General features: G+C 35.7%; 1 long non-coding RNA gene across 1 annotated transcript; it reads left to right on the top strand.

Annotated features, from left to right (window-relative positions):
* Positions 1-6,007: 6,007 nt before the first annotated feature.
* Positions 6,008-20,562, top strand: LOC145677762 (uncharacterized). The gene is made up of 2 exons (XR_014129987.1): positions 6,008-6,299; positions 18,024-20,562. It is a non-coding gene; the product is annotated as an uncharacterized LOC145677762 (long non-coding RNA).
* Positions 20,563-25,572: the final 5,010 nt, after the last annotated feature.

Genomic DNA, 25,572 nt, shown 5'->3' with positions numbered 1-25,572 from the left:
ATGCTGTTTAGTAGTTGTTAGTATGACAGGGTTAAGACACACACTTTTTACACCCAAAAGACACATTCATTAACCTCGACTTTATATATATTTATGCATGAGACAAAATTTAAGAAATATAAATATGGCTTCAAGTACTTAAGTTAGAGTAGATACTAGAGAAAAATTCATAGCGAAGGACGTCGTTTCGTTGACCGATATGTTGAACAAGAACATCTTAATCATACATAATCACATGTACACCAGTAAAAATATCATCACATTGACAAGTATAATTATATTTAATTGACTTGCAGACGAATGCCGAGTTTACACATTTTTTAAAACTATTAACACAATATTAATAACGTAACTCCGGACCAGAAGACAAATAAGCGCGTTAGATCAATACAATGCATGCTTAAAAAACTCTCATATACCAGGTAGTGAATAGCAGAACTACGAATGTAGAGGAAAAAAAAAGTAAAATTTATTTTTAAAAATTAACACACCTAATAATATATTAGAGTTTTCCAGATCAATATCTACGAATTATTATACATTAATACTAAAGTTTGTGCACCCACAATTCACAACAAAATGAAAGAAAAGAAAGAAAGAAAACATTTCACCTCTGAGTTAAGCTATCAGAATTAAAGGTTACAAACAATACTATCAGTGGGACGAGAATAACAAAAACTAAAAGTTAATACTTCCAACAAGGGAGACTGTAATCTAGATGTGTCAAGGCTATGGATCCAAATAAAAAGAGGCATGAAACTATCAATTCGGTTATATGTGCGCGAATGCTATCGATCGAGAAAGGGAAAAATCACTGACTATGAAAATGAACGTCCCCTAGATATATTGCGAAGGTGTCCGAACCACAGAAATATTAATCTCTATATACAGTATAGAAAAATGATTTTTAATACTTTTCTGAAAATCTAAATAAAAAATGATGAATCTAATTAATCATTTAAAGACTTCAAAAGGAGAAGGAGAAGGTAATGACTTAAAAATATTTGAATGAAGTAAGGGTAGAAGAAGGAGGTAGAAAAAAACAAATAGGCACTGAAGAACAAGATAAACGTAAGAAAGATGCTACCGGAGATGGTATTCCGACCTAACAAACAGCTACGACAAGCGTCGATTTTAAGGCCAAAATTTATCTTTATCGGTTGAAACGTTTGGGCATCAAAATATACGGCCACACAGGGGTCCCTTGGAGCTGAGGATCAAATCTGTGCCCTACGGTGGGGACCTCACAAAGACAAAGTGCTTCACGAAATTCCCATCATTCACCGTATCTTACCCACTTCGCAAAGATCACAGCCAGTCTTTGTTGCGGGATAGAGAACAGTGCCTTATTTTTGAAATTTCTACAACAAAAAATGTCCAATGCCACACAGCAGTGAGAAAAGAACTCATGTTGAGAAAACAATAGTTTAAAAAGGGGGAAGAGAGAAAACGATGAAAATGTTGATTGCGGTAGCCAAAATTAATAATGTATATAACTGATAAATTTTGAACTAGTAAGTTGTTATAGACCGGAACCTTGCTAGCACTACTAAACCACAGGAGCGTGACCCTGTGCGCCAGATTCCAGATAATACTACGTTTAGAAACGGAAATAGTAACACAAAGGTGATGGCGCCTTGGCACAGAAATGGACTACCAAAATAAAGAAAAGTATGTGTACACTAGTGTCTGTCTTAAGCCAATCCCTACCAAACTCAATCTAATCATGTATGATTAAACAGAAACGCAAATACTTATTTTTAAAAAATCAGAAGAGAGATAACGACCGAAAATTCTGGTTTCGTAAATCATTAGTTTCTCGTGCGCAAGTATCCGAAATATGTAACTAATCAACAAGTACAATATTCAAAATTTAATTCATCGAGATCAGAACAACATGTGTCATATCACTATACATTATACGCCGTCACACCCTGAAAGTGTTACTGCATGTTCACATTCGAACGCGTAACTTATCTAAACTACATACACACATGCTCAGGACAAAGGAAAGAAAACACTCGGTATTTCTTCAACATAGTCATCACTTCATCTGTATACTTGCCTAATAATTTCATTCGCGAAACTATTTAGTTTTATGCAAGTTCGAAGTATCACCTTTCGATCTATCAATGTATCCAACTATAAACACTGAACAAGCTGTCGAGATCGCGAGTCAACGGTTAACCATTCTTGTCACAACGCATACATCGACAAAAGCACACACACATATGTATCTAATTATGTGCCAAAAATACAAAAAGGGCTAACACTAAATTAATTCATGGTGTCTTTATTTCGACGCTAAAAAAATTACATATATAAGAGAACAAAAATGAATCAACTCTTCAACTAAACCAAAAAATATTCATGTACTTCAGAGGATACATCCCCACGACACCTTCTAATATACCAAAGCCAATAATCACTCAGTGATTTGATATGCAAAATTCGAAACCGGTTAAGTTTATACATACTTGAACACTCATGCTTTCAATTTTTCATGGGAATAATAATTTTGAGTTTAACTTCTTTTTGAACAGCAAGGCTATAAAATAGGAAGATAGAGGAATAAAATTGCATAGGTCATTTATAATACAGTTGCTGACACACTATGAGTGGCTGAACACACGATTTGACATAGTCTTTACGTCCAGAAAGTTGATGTCTCCATCACGGACAATGAAAAAATTTTAGCTGGGTAACAGACACTCGCAGTAACGTTTTTTTGCCAAGAAAAAACCAAACAAAACAAAACAAAACGCTCTGCTGTGTAAAGAACGTGCTATGACTTCGTTCTACCTTTTCCATGAATCTAACATTAAATAGCCACAGGTAAACCATGGTCACTAAAAATACAAGAAAAAATGATTACTAATAAATATAAATAGAAATGTATTTTGAAACAAAAGAAAGTGTACACATACATAATCGAACCAGACTTTACCTAGCCTATCCTCATCGTTGGTCACTAACCTAATATAAGAAGATGCAAAAAAGCAATTAATATGTGAAAAAAAATAGAAGGAAAAATAGTTTGCCTGCCGTGACTTGAAGCCACATCCTTTTTATTACGGACACAAACGCTTTAACCATCAACCCTCCCAATCAATCTTGCGAATATTGATAAGTTCTTTGCATTTACAGTGCAAAAAGTCGAACTTGGAACCAGCTAAGTCAGTCAGAGTCAGTCAATTAGTTTGAAAAAGTTTGTGCAGGCTAGAAAAACCCTTGCAACAATTGAGAATATTACGGATATTAGAAATAAGATAAAGCATAAGGTAAGCATAAGGCAACTACTTCTATTTATATATTTCACCTATTCTAAAATATGACCTCTCATTTTCGATGCTCCGAGAAATTAACGTGGAAGTGTTTTATTTTAAATGATGTTATAGGTACTCGATGAGTAAGATAGCTGGTGAGTTGTTGTTTACTAGAATTCAGTAAGACAACAATGCCGTAGGTGTAACTCATGAAAAAATTGCCAGTTATTCTATTTATAGCATTTTTTGAATTGGACTGTCAATGGTGAATATTCTGCTTCTAACAATACAGGGTACAACTTAAAACCACGCCATTCTTATAAGACGATTGAAATGAGTTAATATTTTCTAGAATCCAAAAGAATGTAATTATAATACATGAACTAGATATGAGTCACAAACTGTTTCCTGCATTTTTCGTATTTGAGACGTGTTCCGAAACTGATCACTATAAATTTAAAATGAATATACTTTCAAAGGTTGTTTCTTTCATATTATATCAGAGAAATAAACTATATGACCTATCTTTAGAATTATGCACGTAATATTGCCAGACACGACCTCTCCTGCAACCCATTTCTCCAAATTGCATGCGTTAATTCACATGTGAGAAAATTCCCAGTACCTCTGAGTCAGAGAGAGCAGACAGACCGACGTCTACTACTAGCGGTATTTCGGGATGTATTCATGGTACGCCATATGTATTTCTACAGAATTTCTACATTACTATACAAACAGGATCGTAGTCATCTTTTGTAAATTAGCACTTTGCTACTTTGTTGTACAAATAGAACTGGAACTTTAAAAAAACAAATTATTAATTAGTTATATAAAGTACAAGTCGACGATTTTCAATTTTTTTACTTCCAATTTATTTAAACACTAAAAATAAATGATAATAAATGAAATTAAATTAAACATTTGGTTCTATAATTTGGAAAATAGAGTATAGAAAAGAAAACAAATTCTCTTCCGGGAATTTATGTGCCAAGGGAAAACTCGGAATATTCCCCTTTTTTATTTTCCTTCCCGCTGTGCATATTCTACTTGCCCATCACTAGGTAAGTCACTTTCATAACACGCGAATGCAATGTTATGAGCTTTCACTCGTATGATCATGCATATGAAAATTTAATGACCTTTTGTTAGTGAAAGATTTTCCACATTGAACGCATTTATAAGCCTCTCACATGTATGGATAAGCATAGTGATGGGTAAATTCCCGGGAAGATATTTCTCGGGAATATTCCCTGGGAATATTCCCGGGAATATTCCCAAAATGGGAATTTATCCGGGAATTTTTGTACAATCAGAAAGAAAATTGCATTCTATTACTATATTATGATTTCAAAGTTGAATTAATTTTTATATCACAGCATATTATTACTGTTGTCTACAGAGGATTCTTTAAAATATATATTCTGAACGGTACTATGTTACTTTATTAACAGTTTATTATATTTAGAGAGTACCCATAAATGGATATTTATTCACAATATGTTCTATCAATTAAATATGTGTGAAAAAATTATATAGTAACAATTTAAATTTATATGTAAGTGGATTTGCTCAATTTGACTCTATTACTGATATTATTAACACATTAAATGTATAAATGTTATAAACCAATTAGGTTGGGTAAATGCTAGAAGATACATGTCTCACCAATTTATCAACATTTGCGCATACATATTTATATTCACAAAATTTGCAAGATACTTACTTATCTTAATATTTTAGCACGTAACATTGCCATACACGACCTTTCGTTCTACCTATTTCTCGAAATTCCATACGTTAATTCATATGCAAAAGAAGTCCGAGTAGGTACCTCTTCAGAAATTCGAGTCAGAGAGAGGAGACAGACCGACGTCTAGTACTAATGGTGGTTCAGGGTTTATTAATAGTACTTCATCTCTATTTCTACATAATTCTAAATTGCTTTACAAAATGGTTCCTTTCCATCATTTGTAAATTAGTACTTTGCTAATTTTGGCTGTTCTTCAGCATTGGGGGCCAGCTTTTGCACCTACTTTTTTGCGATATTCTATTCCGATGCGGTTATTTTATGGTTTCATACGTTAAATTACGTTACCAACATTAAATTCAGACATCATTGCAGAGCGAGTGTTATCGAATGAAGGCATGGCACGTTGTTTTCTATCTTCGTTAGCAACAATTGACTTTCTTTTCTCACATAAATCACTTCCACTTACCTTTCCGTTTTGTATAAATCCCCTACTCCCCTAAAAAAATGTGTTCGATACTTTCTTGACTATTTGGACATCACTATCAACTCATTTCTTCCGTAAATCATCCTATTTTTTGCTAGTTTTGGCCCCCCCAATACTAAACAATTACCCTACTTTTTAGTGCGAATGAAAATGGAACTTTAAAAATCATATTATTAGTTATATAAAGTACCATCAAATAATTTTAAATCTTTTAGCTTCCAAATTCTTTAAAACCTAGAAGTAAATCATAATATATTAAAATAAATTAATTAGCCATATGGTTCTTATAATTTGGAAGATAAAGTAAATTAATGGAAATAAATTCCTTCCCGGGAATTTATAGGCCAGGGAAAAAAACCGAGAATATTCCCATTTTTAAATTCCTTCCCACCGGGAATATTCCCAGGGCCCATCACTATGTAGGGAGTTCTTAAGTTGACATAACCACAGCAACAGGACATGACGTCACTTAATGTCATCACTACCCTGGAGCACTTAATGCGCAGTGTATCCATAAGCAAGGCAGCTCTGTTGACAGTATTACTGCTGAGATAATATGCCAAGGTGGATTATAATTTAAGACATACCTGGAAATGGTTCGTGTACTGGTGGACAATAAAAAACGCATTATGTTGTTACAGCGGTTGTGTGAGTTGCGTTTTACATTCAGCAAACGAACAAGATTATACACAAACAATGCACTGAATAATGCGTAAATAATGGCAGCTTGTCGTATCAAAGGCGGGAAGAATGCCGGGATTTTTTTAAAAATCTCATTTCGTGCTACGCACTAATACATGTATGAAGATTGAAATTTCAGGTTTCCTCAGTTATGTTCTATTTTATAAGTGTAGTGACATTCATGATATATCAATTTCTTTTAGCACTAATTGAACTCTTGTAGGTTTAGTAAGTGTTCTGGAGTGGCAGAAACGGGATTAAGAATACGTGGACGTTTTTAAAATTACAATTTACAGGTAAAAGGTGTTAATCCAGAACAAAAGACAAACGTTTAGGGAATTTATTTATGAAGGCGCAGCATATGTAAGTCATCTGTGAACATAGATACAGCAATAAGATGTTGTTTAGTTCTATGAAACTCCCCATAAGGGCGTTATTCCAGGGCTGCAAACTAATGTACAAGGGACTTGAAATATGACTATTTCGCTGCCTGAACCTACCCTAACCTAACCCGAACTACTGCTACTCTACTACTACTAGTATACTATTATTACTACTACTACTCAACTACTACCATTACTGACTTACTATACTACTGCTACTAGCCTATTATTATACTATCATTGCTACTACCAGGGCCGAAACCAGCTACAAAGGTTTGGGAGGACCGTGAAAATGTTACGGGGGGCCAAGTCTTTAAAATTATCTTATAAAATTGTGTTTTTTGTATTAATAATAAATTTTTTTTTATTGAAGTCTGGAGGGGCCACAAAAAGTTTAGAGGACCTGGCCCCCTTCTGGTTGCGGGCCTGGCTACTACTAACTACTACTCTACTACTACTGCCTTACTACTACTATACTGTCATTAATACTATTACTACTACTAAGTGTGCACCCATAAATTTAAAAAATTATATATAATTTTTGAACAATTATCTCTTGTAGCGCGCCTGAATTTTACCTGTTGCTGGTGGATCACTGGCATGCGCCAACACATGTACAGTCTAGAAGGAGTGATGACACTATTTTCATCGAGAAATGTGGGTTTCAAACTACTATGAATTTGTCCACGTATTATTGATCTGAACTGCGGAAACTGCTCTATCCCAATTTAAGGATGCACATTAACACTGATGTAATAAAGTAATAATACAGCCTATATGTAAGCTACACGAGGTTTACGTTTACGCACCCACTGGCTCAACTTTTGAAGTACTTCGTTTTATTAGCTTATCGACGTCGACCATACCCTAGACGCCGCATGGACAAAGTCGCACATAGTACGAAATATTCGCAAAATCAAAGTAGGCGAATCACTTATCGGCAATTTTTGCATTTATTACTGCCTTAAAATGGGGAGGTCCTTAAGTGACATGAATTCCCGCCTATATCTGTGTACGTTGTGGATTACACGCACAACATTTAATGGATTTATCAAGAAATACTGAACCCACAGGTTTAGCACCCACATAACTGCATTACTTATGAACAAGGGCGTCCATCAAGGGGAGCAAGGTGGGGCGCTCTTCCCCTAAGAGGAAATTGTACTTGGGAATACTGAAAACCCAATAGAATTTTTACATTACTTACAGCAAAATTTGAAACTATATTTGAAACGTCGCTTATACTTGCCCCCCCCCTTGGAAACCACAACATGGGTGCCCCTGCTTATGAAGGAAAATCCGTTCTCCGGACAGCGGTATATTGTACAAATATACAAAACCCTCTTGCTTACTACAGAAATCAGTATGGAGCATATGCTACATACGCACTGCCCTTAGATGTTACATCATGCCATTGCAGGATGTCTGACATCTAAAAGTTTTCCGTATATCACCTGTGTTACATTCTACACCTATATTCTATTCTACTGTGGACATTCTGCGTCGGTTTCTATGTGAGATCCTGACCGCCTATATTGTTTCATACGGAACGTACGTATAGATTTAACACTTATACGGAAAGTAAGTATTATAAAACATGTGTTTTCAGTTAAACGTTTGCTGTACGTTAAGTCCAAAAACTACAGGAATTACGCATGCAACCTACCGTTTTGATTACGCTACCTACAATTTTTTTCCTCAGTATGTGCTTTGAAAACTAGCCATATGTCGGATTACTGTGAAAAAGCATTTTTTGTTTAAAATCGTTGCTGTTTTCTTAAATGTTTTTGAGGTTAATCTACCTAAAGCTAAACATACCACTAACTAAAGAGTTTCAGACAGTATTGCTGAGCATGAGTAGTCGCTAATGCTCTCGCCTTTGGTCCTGGGCTCGATTTCCGGCAGGGTCACTCGGTCGAAAAGGTGTAACAGCTTTTTCAGGCTAGCTATCCTAAATGAGGTTTTTTCTGGGATTTCCTCATTCACACCAGGTAAATGCCGGGATGGTATCTAATTTACAGGTCTCAGGCCGCTTCTTTCCTTATCCGTTCCTTATATCCCTTCCCCGTACCGTCATTGTGTGCTCGCCGAAGATATCATCCCTCCAACCTGACGTGCTTAAGGCCATAGATGCCGGTAATGGCCATGACTTGTATCAATAAATAACTAAATAAATATTGACGAGCGAGCGCTAGCAAGCGAAGTCGGGTTAGAACGCCGCAATGCACGTTGTATTCGTCCATTATAATTAATAGCAAATAGTAACTGCAAAATTTTCCATTCAGCACATGGCATTTCCAGTCTACTCAGTTCACAAATTACTCACATATCAATATCAATTATCTTTCCACAACATGAACTCATTCCGCCTATAAACATTATGTTTTTACGTAGTTTTGGTCCCCGGTAATCCTACAGAACCCGAGAAATATATTACATACTTCTTTCGTAAGTTTTGCAAATTCAAACTCATAAAATAGGACAGCACCATCGTGTTCTATATACAGTAAACGTTATATATTATTTTAAAAAATTACTAGTACAGTCCTCTTTTACACGCAATCATTCATTTTAATCATAAATTACTGTTATTATGTTTATGTATTCTACACCTGCATCCATTTATCCAGCGGTGTAACTTACATTGTTTTCTTGGGAGGGGGTAAGCATTAATATGCGTATTTGATGCTCCTAGAAAAAAGTTGTTTCTCTAATTCTTGGGCTCCCTCTTTCCATCTTTCGCTTACTCTTTATGGGCCCGGGTCGTTAGTTATAACTTTGATCAAGTTCCATAAATGACAAATGAATTAAGTGGGCAATATTGACAAATATTAAAGCCATACGAATAAACATTACTTCTAGGGCCCCTAATAGAAACTTTTTTATTGAAATGGGCCCATAACTCATTTTTGTTTTATTTACCTTTTATGTGTTGTTTTGTTTATGTAATATAGTGGACATATTCGATGCTTCATTTATAATTTCATGTTCGTATCGTATACGGAATAAGAAAATGTCTTAAAATGGGTTCCCTCGAATGGCGGGGAGCTTCCTTGGGGAAGCATTTGCCCTCTCCCTCCTCAAGTTACGGCCCTGTCACTTATCACACACTAGGCTAGTAGCCAGCCCAAAAATCTAGGGGAAGCCCGGTAGAAGTTTGGGAGGGAGTCCCGATCAAAATGTATTATAGTTAATCATCATATTATAGCTCAGTGTACAAATTTTCGACTTGATAAAAGCACCAGACCAATTAGTGGGAGAAGGGCCGACCTCTGGTTTTATCTGGAATTCGCTTTAAAACCTGATTTCTGTCCAAAGCAAAAATGCCTGTAGCTCCAAATCCGGCCTGAAGGTTTTGAGCAGAATTTTCTTCTATTTTCATTAAAGTACTATTCATAAGGGAAGGAAAGAAGTCTTTGGTCAGATAACCGCGATGTTTTTTCTTCCACGCAGAAAGAATCCCACGCCAAGTTCTCTTGAGAGGTCCAAAAAACGCAACGTCTAAAATGGTTGGCACAAATGCGTACTGTTCGGAATCAGCAACACAAATTATATTCCCTCTTTGGGAAGCTCTTGAATCACAAGATCGTAGAGATGGCAGGAGACATTATCACCTATCAGTACTTTTCTAAGGGTGGAGTTTTGCCTTTTGAAGTACGGGAGTGCAGTAGTCATAAACCAGTCTTCAAACACATGCTGATCGAACCAACCAGATTTTGTTCGATTATAACGTGTTCCTGTTGGTCCATTTTGACACCATGATTCCCAAAGATGATCGGCTTTGTAGCACACATACGGCGGTAGTAGTGTGCCATCGGCAGTACCAGCAAGCATCACAGATTTAGATGCCTTTGATGAATTTACAATTTGTTCAGGATGTTTTCCTCCCCGCTTGGTTATAATTTTGGATTTACCAGGATCGTCAACAAAGTTCGTTTCGTCAAAGTTAACAATATTTTAAGGTGGAACATCTTTCAAAGTTTCTTGTAAGTTGTTAAAGTATGCACTAATTGTTTCCACACTAACTCCTGCCCTGGCACGAGTAATGTTTTGGCTTAATCTCTGTGTTACAACAGCCGAGTGCCGACGAAGAAAAAAAATTGTCCACTCCAATCCAGTCAGTTTATTGTTGAATCTTCTTTCTCTTCTTTCTGATCGGTCAAGATATCCTTTAACTATCAAACGTACATCCATTTTAGTGAATTTAAACCCCCATTCTGCTGCGTGAACATTACCATTTACTAATTTGTATTCTTCGTCAACGGTTAGAACAGGTTGACCTCCTGGGGTTCCTGAGTATGTACCTCTTAGTCGGCGGTGTAACGCATCCTTATTAACACTAAACTTGCTCGAAACAGTCTTTAGTGATTGGCAGGGATGTTTTTCCGAATACTCTGCTGTTTCTTGTAGTTGCGATAGGACCTACTTCCCGCCTTTTTCTTACATACTCTTGGCATGTCTCAGTCACCACAGCAACACACCTTTCGTCAGAAAACGCCCTGTACAAGGCAAAATATGACCAACAGAAACGAAAAAGTGTTAAGAAGCTTCCACAACTTGTAATAGTAAAACACAAGTCGATTAGATATTCAACCATAATATTTGAAGTATGCACACATGGAAGTTGAAACGCCGTCAGAAAATGCTTACGTTTATACTCTAAGCTTAAGCTTCCCGCCACTTATTCATGCACATGATCTTTACACGACACACACGTACAAGTCTACTAGATCTCCAAGAACAAAATAGCGTTCACTGCGCACGAAAAATGTTTACAGTGTAGCAAACTCCGAATACAGAAAATACGCAACTGTCTCAGTCTCAATTAACCCCATCTGACGGTACTATGACACTTTTCTCTAATTATGCCAAACATTAAAAGTTAGAACAAAATTTTGAAATTTTAGAAAATATCGAATCTGCACATTAGCTGGGACCCAACCAGGCGTCGCACTGGTTTCATCACTTTAATTTTATAACGAAAGTAGTGATGTCCCTAGGGGATGAATTATATTTTAACTTTCAACTCTTCTTAACTTATAATATCGCTTTCTCTGAAGTCAATTAACTTCAGGTATCATTAGTCACATTGAATGCACATTGACTTTTCATAGTAGACGGCATATATATATATATATCGAACGACGAACAAATCAACGAACAACTTTATAAAATTCAAGGTTATTGTCAATTACTTTCAATATTATACTAAATTGTGTTTAATTTACAGTATTTTTACAGCGACCTAATCTTACATTACAAATTTCCCATATTTTCTTATTATACAATCACAACGTTAGATGAAAAAATCACTATCTGAAGAGCACATTTTTTAATTACCCAAAATTTTAATTTTATGATTTATTGTAGTTATTACTAGTACTTCTCTAATTATGTTCGTAATTATGTCTAGTTACCTAACATGTCTCTAAATGCTTGATTGTATGGGAACAGCTAAATGTTAATTTAAACATAAAGAAGAATGAATAAAAACTCAAAACAAGATTTGATAATAAAATTTTATTATGAAGTATGGTTCCCAAAACTGGAAACACCTGAAAAGAAAAAAAAAATACAAAACTTAAACTTCCTAACAGGAATTCGATACTGGAAGTCCGCATCCAAAACGGGATAGCCATACTTTTCAAAAGTAGTGTGGTATTATTACAATTTCAAAGTCCGAAATAGCGTTCTAAATCAATTGCATGTTTAAATTTTCCAATGCTGTACTTCCTCTCCTTTCAACATTCATCTTTCATCTCCAAAAGCTGTAAGGAAACCATAAAACATGACATTTAAGTGAACGTACCTGATTGTAGAGCGATATTGATGGTTTTCTGGGCTCGTGCGTCAGTGGCGGTGGGCACACACTTTGATTATGAAAAGTAACCTTCGAAATTTGGGAGAATAATCAAATAAATAAACAATAATCCTTTTTTATTCTCTAAAAGTTTAAAAGGTCAAATTCGGTATTTCTGACTTCTCATCTTTTCCGGGGCTCATTCCGAGTTTGGTTGAAGTTCACGGGCTAAGAATTTGGGCTAAGATTTTAATTTTCCATCTGTGCCTGTTACTCTTGTAAGCTGTAATTTAGCACGTTTACGTGTACTTTTCCAGTTAGTTTGATTAATTTCCGTAATTTTTCACCTTTATACATCGCATTTACTAAATTTCCACGTAATGACACGCCTTCTTTTACAACAATTGAATTTACACTGCATTGCGATGCGTGTCATAAATTTCTTTTTATGTTTGCGCTTATTGTTACTATATTTTGCCATGTAGTTTACTATACAATGTTTGTACGTGATTTCGCTTGAGCTTTTTAGTATTCTTCGAGGTCGTTGTATACTTCTTCCGCATGTTTGACTCGAAATAACCTCGCCTACAGCTCGACTTTAATTTCCATGTAGTTCGTCTTTGACCGAGTTTAATTTGTTCCGAATTACGCTTACCAAAGCACTTTCCTTTTATTCCCAACTTATTTCCTACTGCACGCCTAATTCGTGGTTGTGCGCGCTGAGAATACGCTGTACGTGGAGGTCGACGAACATTGTTATCGTTACGAGCAATCAACTGGTCTACATTTTGAGTAGCACTACACTTAAATTTTCGCTCTTAAAATTTCGCAATAGTGAAGTACTAGATTGAAAATTCAAACATTTCGGCAACTGAAATCTATAAATGTTGCATCTGATGTACTGATATTATGATCACGATTGCTCATTTTAACTCTGCTGATTATGCTCCTCGAAATCGAGTTTACGTTAATAATGTATTACGAAAACTCAACTGGGTATCATTTGCCATCTTATTTTTCTTCTTAAACTTAGTGTTACATTTGGGTTCTATAACGGAAATATACTTTTTGGAAGTGTGGTTTTTTGGAAGTGTTTCTTTTACGCTTGTTTACGGTAAACATTTCCGACCGATATATTATGTAGGAGACGTTCACTACGTAAAACACAATTCGCTTGGGCGGTCTACACTCTAAACTGTGAGTTTGAAGTCGTTTCCTTCTACAATACTCAAGGCTGATAGAGTTGGAATGGATTTACAGCACTAAAATACAACTTACGTTAGATATACACGGTTACAAAGACAAATTTGAATTTGTGAAATCGCGCAAAACCATTTGGCTGCGACACGAAAGCAACAACACTGTAACTTCGTTATCACACAAAATCATCAATTAAACTCTCAAGCCTTCCCTGGCTTCTTCAAGAGGGCGGATACGCGCAACCTGAACGCTACCGCTTATCATGTGTGAAACATCGGTATCCCTTGCCGGCAAAACAATTACATTAGAAACAATTGTCTACAGGTACACGTAACGATTCTTCCTTTTTCGCTATCTCTACACTGCATATTTCCTTTTCCTGATTGTAATCGACTTTTCGGTTTATTTGGCACATATCTTTCACAACGTGGGCCGGCTTGAATTCAAGAGTATTTACGGTTTCTTTTCCGCCTTGCACTTCTTTGCACTGTTGTATTTTGTTGCTATGCCTACACTCAAACTATGCCGTTCGCATGTATTCATAGAACACAGTGAGACCTTTCTTTCATTCCGCTACACTATTTTTAAACTCAGCAGTAACTGAATCAACATGATTGCCCGCATTAACTAAGTCAGAGCGTACCTCAGTTAAGGAGTTCTTGGCTACTTTGATATTATTACGTAAACTGTCTGCTTTGGCATTCAATTTGCTCTTTTCTACGCTCCCAAATCGCTTCTGTTATAGACTTTTGGAGTTCACCTACTTACTGATTCATCTATTTTTTGCCCTAGACGTCCAATATTCATTACCATTTTTGAGCAATGGTTTCTAATTGTTTCTCTAATTCCTGTGTCGACATTGCTGGAAATTGTTCTAAAACACTATCCTCCATATTGAAATGAATTACGAGCAACTAATTGATAGTACAAAAATTTAAATAATTCAGTTTAATACGAAAATAAGAAACATGCACTTAAAATATGAGACACTAAAAATTTTGATATTACGATCATTAACAACAAATCCTTCTTTTCACAACTCAGGTTTCACTTTGCGAAGTGCTTCAATAAAAAATTAACACAAATATAAACTAGTACCATATACAAAACATTTTCTATAACTATTCTATCAGGCCCTGTTTCCATTTTGTACTAATACACAATAACACACTGAGCAAGGCCATGTCATAATATGTAAAAAACAGTATGACGTGACAGTTTCAACACAAGAACTGGGTCTTCATCAGAGTTCCACTCCTTCTGGCTGCTGGGAGTTGGTCATCACATATATACTGTTCGGAGATAAACTTTTAATTAGGCTCCGCACCTTCATTAAAGTGTGACACTTGTGCGGCTTTCACTTTCACTTTTTAGCTGGACACATGTTCAATTAAAAGTTTACTTTTTTTCTGCTAGATGCGTTCTGTCCTCTAATTATCCTTATTTTCCTTGTTATTTTGTTTCTCTTTCTTTCTTTTTCCTTTTCATTTCTTCTTCTTTAAGCAGAATCTTCTCCCACCCCTATTTCTCGAGAATCCTGCATTCCAGTTCATCACCTTGCCTCCTACCTTCATAATCACCCTGGCTTCCTTCCATTTTCTCACCAAAGTTCTGTTTTCTACATCTATGACCTCTGCTCCTTCCCACCCTATGCTGTGGTTTGTATCTTTCTGATGCTTGTATATCGCATTGTTGTCCATTTTCAATTTTACATCATACTTGAGCATTTTAATCCTTTTCTGCATTTTTTTTTTGTTTCTCCTATGTAATTTTTTTTACACTCCGCGCATTCTACTCTATATATTACTCCCCCTTGATCATTGTTCGCTATTGCTTTCCTCATTGTTCTTCTGACTAGTTCAATTAATCTGCTTCCTCCTTTCCAGTACATCCTAATTCCTGCTTTCCGAAGCATTCTCTATATGTTCTCTGTTTCTTTGCAAGTTATTGTGTTGAAACTGTCACGTGATACTTTTTTTTTTACATATTATCACATAGCTTTGCTCAGTGTGTTATTGTGTATTAGTATTAAAACATTTTCTGTTATTCATAAATGCACATGAAGGTGCATAGTGTAAAAATATGTATGTGTGTGTGTATATATTCAATCAGCTGTTTGCTATTCTCTCACATCTACATAAAATTAAAAATTAACATGAAAAATTTTTATGAGCTACATTAATCTCTCTGTCGCTCTCAAGATCAAAACATATTTACTTAACTTATATGAAAAATCTACATTACTTATTTCTTGCTTTTATCTATCCCTCTCCTTTATTTTTGATTAATTGTGTTCGCGCAGGAGCTGATGGAAATTGACTGTCGACACTAGGCTAATCAGATGCAAAACTCAACACGTTATCCGTATAACTAATGGTATTGTAAAGGCAGTTGTAGGAAGATTATTATAATTTAATCCGGAAAACGGTCGCCGTGTGGTTGAAATCGAGTTTTTTGGTAGTTTTTAGATTCTTGTAAATATAATCGTAACCTTCACATTGATTTTCGTCTTTTTCCCAAGATTTGTCACTTGTTTTTTGCGTTTATCTCAGCTTTGCTAGGGAAGTAGAACGTAATATTGAGGTCTCAAATATTCAGTAATAATAATAATAATAATATTGGTAATAAATTCCGTATGAGGACACATTGTATTAAAGCCTGTAAAATCGCCCGTAGCGTAAGCCATAAGTTACAAAATAGTTGGGATTGGAGAAAAGTGTCAGGACCAACAGCACATACCTTCTCGATACGCTCCTACAACTAGCTACATGTTATAACGGAAAGTTTCCCTTCAACGAGCTAAATGTTATAAAGGAAAGTTTCCCTACAACTAGTCAAATGTTATAACAGAAATTTTGAAGGTATATTTCGTGTAGAAAGTAAGGATTCTGAACTCAGAAGAGCCGTAAGAAACTTTGTTTTTAAGTGATGGTTATTCCGGCTAAGCTACAGAAGATGTTGAAGGGGTCTCGGGAAACCGGTTCCGTACCTTCATGAGACACCACTACAGCTACTCAAATTTAAACGAAAAATTTCCGCTAACATTTCGTGCAGAATATATTCTACTGTACGTTTTCAGGAAAAAAACCGTAAAAACAGAACTGAATATAATTGAACACTAAAGCTTGTAATAAACTAACTTCTCAAGCTTCCAGATGTAATTATAAAAGCTTTGCTACAAAAATATATACACAGACCATAATTCAGTGAGCTCTGAAATACAAACTAACAAAATGATGTATAAGATTCAGTTTACAGAGCAATTGTTGCTTATTTCGAGAATCGAGATAAAATGAGAAATATTTACAATAGCATTCTTCTCGTCTCGATTCTAATCTCCAAAGCATGACGATAGTGTGAGCTGACCTTGTCCCGTCTCGAATTAAAATGTTTCATCACGATTTGTTTGGTTTGTTTTAGAATTGAGATGAGAAATTCGTCTTTTCATTGGCAACATTACACAAAATCGAATTTTTTTTTGTGCGCCTAATATCACGTTTCTGCTTGTAATGGTACGACCTGAGCGATAATAAGTTTTTAATTTTTAAATATTCTTCGAGATAATTGTTATTATTACTAGTATTATTCCTGAAAATTTGATAGTACAAGTGTTTAAACAAACGAGTATCAAATATTTGAATGTAATGAAGCGTGTGTTATCGCCGATCTATCTCCATTAAATTCCTAAAGAGCTCCTCCGTTGCTAAGCGGCTACGTACGGCGGGTTCGATTCCCGGCGGGAGCTCGTGTGGTTCGGATTCCACGTTAATCAGTAGGTCCACGTCTCATATAGCCCCGCTGCTGAAAGGTACGCTAAACTAAAATCAACTCAAAATTCCTAAAGTAAAAAAAAAAATGCTTGACTTGTATTCGATCGAAGAACTTCGAGATTACTGGTCAAGCGCCTAGACGACTGAACCGCGATCACTACGCTGCAAATGATTCGTCTTTAGTCTTGTTACTTTAAGTTTTTCTGCCTTAGCTTGGAAAGTTGTATGTAATTTTTTAATTCGTTTCAAAACGCCTTTCGTGTTCCTGTTATGATGAGATAAGTAAATGATCTCAGGTACAGTTTCTATTAATACGTTGAGTTGTTCTTAAACCTTTGGATCGCAAGTTTGTTTTTTCTCCCCACGTAACTACAGATAAGACAGATGTAATTCTCATACTGTGCATTCGTGTCAAGGCAGCCGACAATACCTGTTCATAGACTTATGAACGCCACGATATAAATGATAGGTCAATTTGATATAGTGAAACAAACTACAGCCACTTATTTTGAGACAATATTGATATGTTGACTTTTCAGTGGTACTCCATTTCATATTTCTACAATATTTAATGTAATAAAACAAATGAAGCGTAACTTTATCATGTAATATAGCGAATGATTACATTTTTTGTTGCTACTTAATCATTATCTCCATTCACATTTCCTTGTTTGTTGAATTGGTTACAGGCGCGATAACATATTTGCTTTCCACGGAGAAGGGGATACGTTTACTACATTAAATGAAGCCATCTCTCATTCTTATGAGGAATCTGATACTTCGACGCGGTTTGGCAGAGAATTTCATCGATCACGTTTGACAACAAATATGGTGACACAGGAAAGTGAACAGCGTCATACGTACCAAAAGAGTGATGAACGCTTTAGTCGAAGTTCAACTATGTCAAGTGGTGAGTTAGTGCATACAGATGAAAAATCTCACATATGTGGAGTATGTGGAACGGAATTTAGAGTATGTTCAAGTTTGGCTACGCACATGGTAATTCATACAGGAGGAAAACTACACACATGCCAAGAGTGTGGTAAGAAATTTAATCAACGTTCAAATTAGACTAAACACATGTTAATCCACACAGGTGAGAAACCTCACACGTGCCAAGAATGTGCTAAAGCATTTAGTCTACGTTCAACTTTGGCTACACACATGTTAATTCACAAAGGTGAAAAACCACACACTTGCAAACAGTGTAATAAGGCATTTAACCAACGTTCAACTTTGGCTACACACATGTTAATCCACACAGGTGAAAAACCTCATACATGCCAAGAGTGTGGTAAGACATTTAATCAACGTTCAAATTTGACTAAACACATGTTAGTCCACACAGGTGAGAAACCTCACACGTGCCAAGAATGTGCTAAAGCATTTAATCTACGTTCAACTTTGGCTACACACATGTTAATCCACACAGGTGAAAAACCACACACTTGGAAAGAGTGTAATAAGGCATTTAATCGACGTTCAACTTTGGCTACACACATGTTAATCCACACAGGAGAAAAAACTCACACGTGCGAAGAGTGTAGTAAGTCATTTAATCATCGTTCAACTTTGGCTACTCACATGTTAATCCACACAGGGGAAAAACCTTACACGTGCCGAGAGTGTGGTAAGGCATTTAATCGACGTTCACATTTGGCTACACACATGTAAATCCACACAGGTGAAAAAGGTTACACGTGCGAAAAGTGTGGTAAAGCATTTAACCAACGTTCAAGTTTGACTAAACACATGTTAATCCACATAAGAGAAAAGCCTCACACGTGCCTAGAGTGTGGTAAGGCGTTTAAACTACGTTCACATTTGGCTTCACACATGATAACCCACACGGGAGAAAAACCTTACACGTGCGAGGAGTGTGCTAAGGCATTTAAGCGACGTTCAGCATTGGCTACGCACATGTTAATCCACTCAGGAGAAAAAACACACACCTGCCAGGAGTGTGGTAAGGCATTTAACCAACGTTCAACTTTGGCTTTTCACATGTTAATCCACACAGGAGAAAAAACTCACACGTGCCAAGAATGTGGTAGGGCTTTTAATCGACGTTCAAATTTGGCTACACACATTTTAATCCACACACGACAAAAACATTACAGGTGCCAAGAACGTGATAAGGCATTTCAACTTTGAAGTTCGGCTACACACATGTTAGTCCACACAGGAAAAAAGTTTACACATGCTTAGAATGTACTAAAGCATTTAATCGACGTTAAAGTTTGGCTTCACATATGATAATCCACACAGGAGAAAAACCTTAAAGGTGCCAAGATTGTGGTAAGGTATTTAATCAATGTTCATATTTGGCTGCACACATGGTAATCCACAAAGCAGAAAATATCACACATGTTAGGAGTGTGATAACGGTTTTAAATGTCGTTCAAATTTGATTACACACATGTTAATCAACAAAGGAGATAAACCCTACACATTCCAAGAGTGTGGTAAGGCATTTAATCAACGTTCAAGTTTAGCTGCGTAGAGGAGAGAAATGGCACCCATGTCAAGAGTGTGAATGGGCATTTAATAGACGTTCAAGTTTGGCTACACACATGTTAATCCACACAGAAGCAAATACTCTCACATGACAAGAGTGTGGTTGTGGATAAACGTCGTCCGAATTTGATTACACACACGTTAATCCAAAAACGAAAGAAATATCACACATGCCAAGAGTGTGGTTGGCATATAATCTACGTTCAAGGTTGGTTGCACATGTTAATCTACACAGTAAAAAAGAATTACACTTGCCAAGATTGTGGTTAGCCTTTTGCAATTGTAGTCAATTGTCGAATCTACACATTAGCTGGAACCTAATAAGGCGTCGCACTCGGTTCGTCGCTTGAATTTTATAACGAAAGTATTCATGACCCTAGGGGATGAATTATATTTTAACTTTCAAATCTTCCTAACTTATAATATTGCTTTCTCTGAAGTCAATTAACTTGAGGTTAGTCACAGTGAATGCAGACTGACTTTTAAGAGTAGACGGCATACGTTAGATGAAAAAATCACTATCTGAAGAGCACATTTTTTAATTACCCAAAATTTTAATTTTATGATTTATTGTAGTTATTACTAGTACTTCTCTAATTATGTTCGTAATTATGTCTAGTTACCTAACATGTCTCTAAATGCTTGATTGTATGGGAACAGCTAAATGTTAATTTAAACATAAAGAAGAATGAATAAAAACTCAAAACAAGATTTGATAAAATTTTATTATGAATTATTGTTCCCAAAACTAGAAACACCTGAAAAAAAATACAAAACTTAAGCATCATAACAGGAATTCGATACTGAAAGTCCGCATCCAAAACGGGATAGCCATACTTTTCAAAAGTGGTGTAGTATTTTTACAATTTCAAAGTCCGAAATCGCGTTCTAAATCAACTACCTGTTCAAAATTTCCAATGCTGTACTTCCTCACCTTTCAACATTTACCTTCATCTCCAAAAGCTGTAAGGAAACCATAAAACATGAGATCTAAGTGAACGTACCTGATTGTAGAGCGATATTGATGATTTCCTGGACGGGTGCGTCAGTGGCGGTGGGCACACACTTTGATTATGAAAAGTAACTTTCGAAATTTAGGAGAATAATCAAATAAATAAACAATAATCCTTTTTTCATTCTCTAAAAATTTAAAAGGTCAATTCGGTATTTCTTATTTCTCATCTCTTCCGGGGTATATTCCGAGTTCGGGTGAAGATCACGTTTTTCTTGGGCAAAGATTTTAATTTTCCATCTGTGCCGGTTACGCTTGTAAGCTGTAATTTAGCACGTGTACATGTACTTTTCCACCTAGTTTGTGTAATTTGCGGAATTTTTATCCTTTCTACAGCGCATTTACTAAATCTCCAAGTAATGACACACCTTCCTTTCCGACGATTGGATTTACGCTGCATTGGGGTACCTGTCGTAAATTTCTTTTTATGTTTCCGTTTACTGCTATTATATTTTGCCATGTAGTTTACTATACAATGTTCGTACGTGTTTTCGCTTAAACTTTCTAGTACTCTTCGAAGTCGATGTATACTTCTTCCGCATGTTTCTCTCGAAATAACCTCGCCTACAGCTCGACTCTAATTTGCATGTAGTTCGTCTTTGACCGAGTTCAGTTCGTTCCGAATTACGCTTGCGAAAGCACTTTCCTTTTATCCTCAACTTATTTCCTACTGCACGCCTAATGCGTGGTTGTGCGCGCTGAGAATACGCTGTACGTGGAGGTCGATGAACATTGTCATCGTTACGAGCAGTCAACTGGTCTACATTTTGAGTAGCACTACACTTAAATTTTCTCTCTTAAAATTTCGCAATAGTGAAGTACTAGATTGAAAATTCAAACATTTCGGCAACTGAAAATTAATAAATTTTACATCTGATGTACTGATATTATGATCACGTCTGCTCATTTTAACTCTCCTGATTATGCTCCTCGATATCGATTTTACGTTAATAATGTATTACGAAAACTCAACTGGGTATCATTTGCCATCTTATTATTCTTCTTAACCTTAGTGTTACATTTGGGTTCTATAATGGAAATATATTTTCAACTACGCGTGGTTTCTTGGAGGTGCTACTTTTAGGCTTGTTTACGGTAAAAATTTCCGACCGATATATTATGTACGAGACGTTCACTACGTAAAACATTATTCGCTTGGCCAGTCTACACTTTAAACTGTGAATTTCAAGTAATTTCCTTCTAAAATACTCAAAGCTGATAAAGTTAGAATGGATTTACAGGATTAAAATGCAACTTACGTTAGACATACACGGTTACAAAGACACATTTGAATTTGTGAAATCGCGCAAAATCATTTGGCTGCGACACAAAACCGATAACACTGTAACTTCGTTATCACACAAAATCATCAATTAAACTCTCAAGCCTTCCCTGGCTATTTCGAGAGGGCGGATACGCGCAACCTGAACGCTACCGCTTATCATGTGTGAAACATCGGTATCCCTTGCCGGCAAAACAATTACATTAAAAAATATTGTCTACAGGTACACGTAACGATTCTTCATTTCTCGCTATCTCTACACTGCATATTTCCTTTTCCTGGTTGTAATCTACTTTCTGGTTTATTTGGCACATATCTTTCACAACGTGAGCCGCCTCGAATTCAAGAGTATTTACGGTTTCTTCTCAGCCTTGCACCTCTTTGCACTGTTGTATTTTGTTGGTTTGCCTACACTCAACCTATGCCGTTCGCATGTATTCACAGAAAACAGTGAGACCTTTCTTTCATTCCGCTACACTATTTTTAAACACAGCAGTAACTGAATCAACATGATTGGCCGCGTTAACTAATTCAGAGCGTACCTCAGTTAAGGAGTTCTTGGCTACTTTGATATTATTACGTAAACTGTCTGCTTTGGCATTCAATTTGCTTTTTTCTACGCTCCCAAATCGCTTCTGTTACAGTCTGTTGGAGTTCACCTACTGATTCATCTATTTTTTGCCCATAGACGTCCAATATTCATTACCATTTTTGAGCAATTGTTTCTAATTGTTTCTCTAATTCCTCTGTCAACATTGATTGAAATTGTTCTAAAACACTAGCCCCCATATTGATATGAATTACGTGCAACTAATTTAAAGTACAAAAATATAAATAACTGAGTTTAATACGAATAAGAAACATGCACTTAAAATATGAGACACTAAGAATTTTGATATTACGATCATTAACAACAAATCCTTCTTTTCACAACTCAGGTTTTACTTGCGAAGTGCTTCAATATAAAATTAACACAAATATAAACTAATACCATATACAAAACATTTTCTATAACTATTCTATCAGGCCTTGTTTCCATTTTGTACTAATACACAATAACACACTGAGCAAGGCCATGTCATAATATGTAAAAAAAACAGTATGACGTGTCAGTTTCAACATAATAACTGTGTCTCCATCAAACTTCCGCTCCTTCTGGCTGCTGGGATTTCGTCATCACTTGTATATACTGTCCGGAGATCAACTTTTAATTATACCCCGCCCCTTCATTTAAAAGTAACAGTTGTGTGGTTTTCACTTTTTAGCTGCACACATGTTGAATGAAAAGTTTACATTTTTTTCCGCTGGATGCGTTCTGTTCTCTAATAATCCTTATTTTCCTTGTTATTTTGTTTCTCTTTCTTTCATCTTCCTTTTCATTTCTTCTTCTTTAAGCAGAATCTCCCACTGCTTATTTATCGAGAATCCTGCATTCCAGTTCTTCACCTTGCCTCCTGCCTTCATAATCACCCTTGCTTCATTCCACTTTCTCGCGAAGTTCTGTTTTCTACTTCTATGACCTCTGCTCCTTCCCACCCTATCCTGTCATTTGTATCTTTCTGGTGCTTGTATATCGCAATGTTGTCCATTTTCAAACTTACATCATCCTGGTGCTGTTTAATCCTTTTACTGCATTTTTTTGTTTCTCATATGTAAATTTTTTCACACTCCGCGCATCCTACTCTATATATTACTACCCGTTGATCATTGTTCGCTATTGGTTTTCTCATTGTTCTTCTGACTAGTTCAATTATTCTGCTTCGTCCTTTCCAGTACGTCCTAATTCCTGCTTTCCGAAGCATTTTCTATATGTTCTCTGTTTCTTTGCACAGTTATAGTGTTGAAACTGTCACGTGATACTGTTTTTTTTACATATTATCACATAGCTTTGCTCAGTGTGTTATTGTGTATTAGTATTAAAACATTTTCTGTTATTCATAAATGCACATGAAGGTGTATAGTGTAAAAATATGTATGTGTGTGTGTATATATTCAATCAGCTGTTTGCTATTCTCTCACATCTACATAAAATTAAAAATTAACATGAAAAAATTTTATGAGCTACATTAATCTCTCTGTCGCTCTCAGGATCAAAACATATTTACTTAACTTACATGAAAAATCTACATTACTTATTTCTTGCTTTTATCTATCCCTCTGCTTTATTTTTAATTATTTGTGTCCGCGCAGGAGCTGATGGAAATTGACTGTCGACACTAAGCTAATCAGATTCAAAACTGAACACGTTATCTGTATAAACAGTTGTAGGAAGGTCTCAAATATTCAGTAATAATAATAATAATAAGAATAATATAGGTAACAAATTCCGTATGAGGACACATTGTATTAAAGCCTGTAAAATCGCCCGTAGCGTAGGCCATAAGTTACAAAATAGTCGGGATTTGAGAGAAGTGTCAGGACCAACAGCACATACCTTCTAGATACGTTCCTACAACTAGCTACATGTTATAACGGAAAGTTTCCCTACAGCGAGCTAAATGTTATAAAGGAAAGTTTCCGTACAACTAGTCAAATGTTATAACGGAAATTTTGAAGGTATATTTCGTGTACAAAGTAAGGATTCTGAACTCACAAGAGCCGTAAGAAACTTTGTTTTTAAGTAATGCTTATGCCGGCTAAGCTACAGAAGATGTCGAAGGAGTATCGGGAAAGGGGGTCCGTACCTTCATGAGACACCTTTACAGGTACTCAAATTTAAATGAAAGATTTCCGCTAATATTTTGTGTAGAATTTATTCTACTGTACGTTTTCAAGAAAAGAACCGTAAAAAAAAAAAGACCTGAATATAATTGAACACTAAAGCTTTTAATAAACTACCTTCCGAAATTTCCAGGTGTAATTATAAAAGCTTTGCTATAAAAATATATAAACAGACCATAATTCAGTGAGCTCTGAAATACAAACTAACAAAATAATGTATAAGATTCAGTCTACAGAGCAATTGTTGCTTAAAGAGTGGCATACACTATTTCGGGAATCGAAATAAGATGAAAAATATTTACAATAGCTTTCGTCTCGCGTCGATTCTCATCTCCAAAGCCTGACGATAGTGTAAGTTAACCTTGTCCCGTCTCGAATTAAAATGTTTCATCAAGATTTTGTTTGGTTTGTTTTAGAATCGAGATGAGAAATTAGTCTTTCCATTAACAACATTACACAAAACCGTAATATATATATATATTTTTTTTTCCTAATACCACGTTTTTGCTTGTAATGGTACGACCTGAGCGATAATAAGTTTTTAATTTTTAAATATTCTTTGAGATAATTACTATTACTAGTATTATTCCTGAAACTTTGATAGTTCAAGTGTTTAAAGAAACGAGTATTCAAATATTTTAATGTAATGAAGCGTGTGTTATCGCCGATCTATCTCCATAAAAATTCCTAAAGTAAAAAAAAAAAA

This window comes from Thermobia domestica, unplaced genomic scaffold (assembly GCF_964235325.1).
Source record: "Thermobia domestica unplaced genomic scaffold, izTheDome1.hap1.1 HAP1_SCAFFOLD_1352, whole genome shotgun sequence".
Lineage (NCBI taxonomy): Eukaryota > Metazoa > Arthropoda > Insecta > Zygentoma > Lepismatidae > Thermobia > Thermobia domestica.
This window is presented reverse-complemented; position numbering and strand designations above follow the sequence as displayed.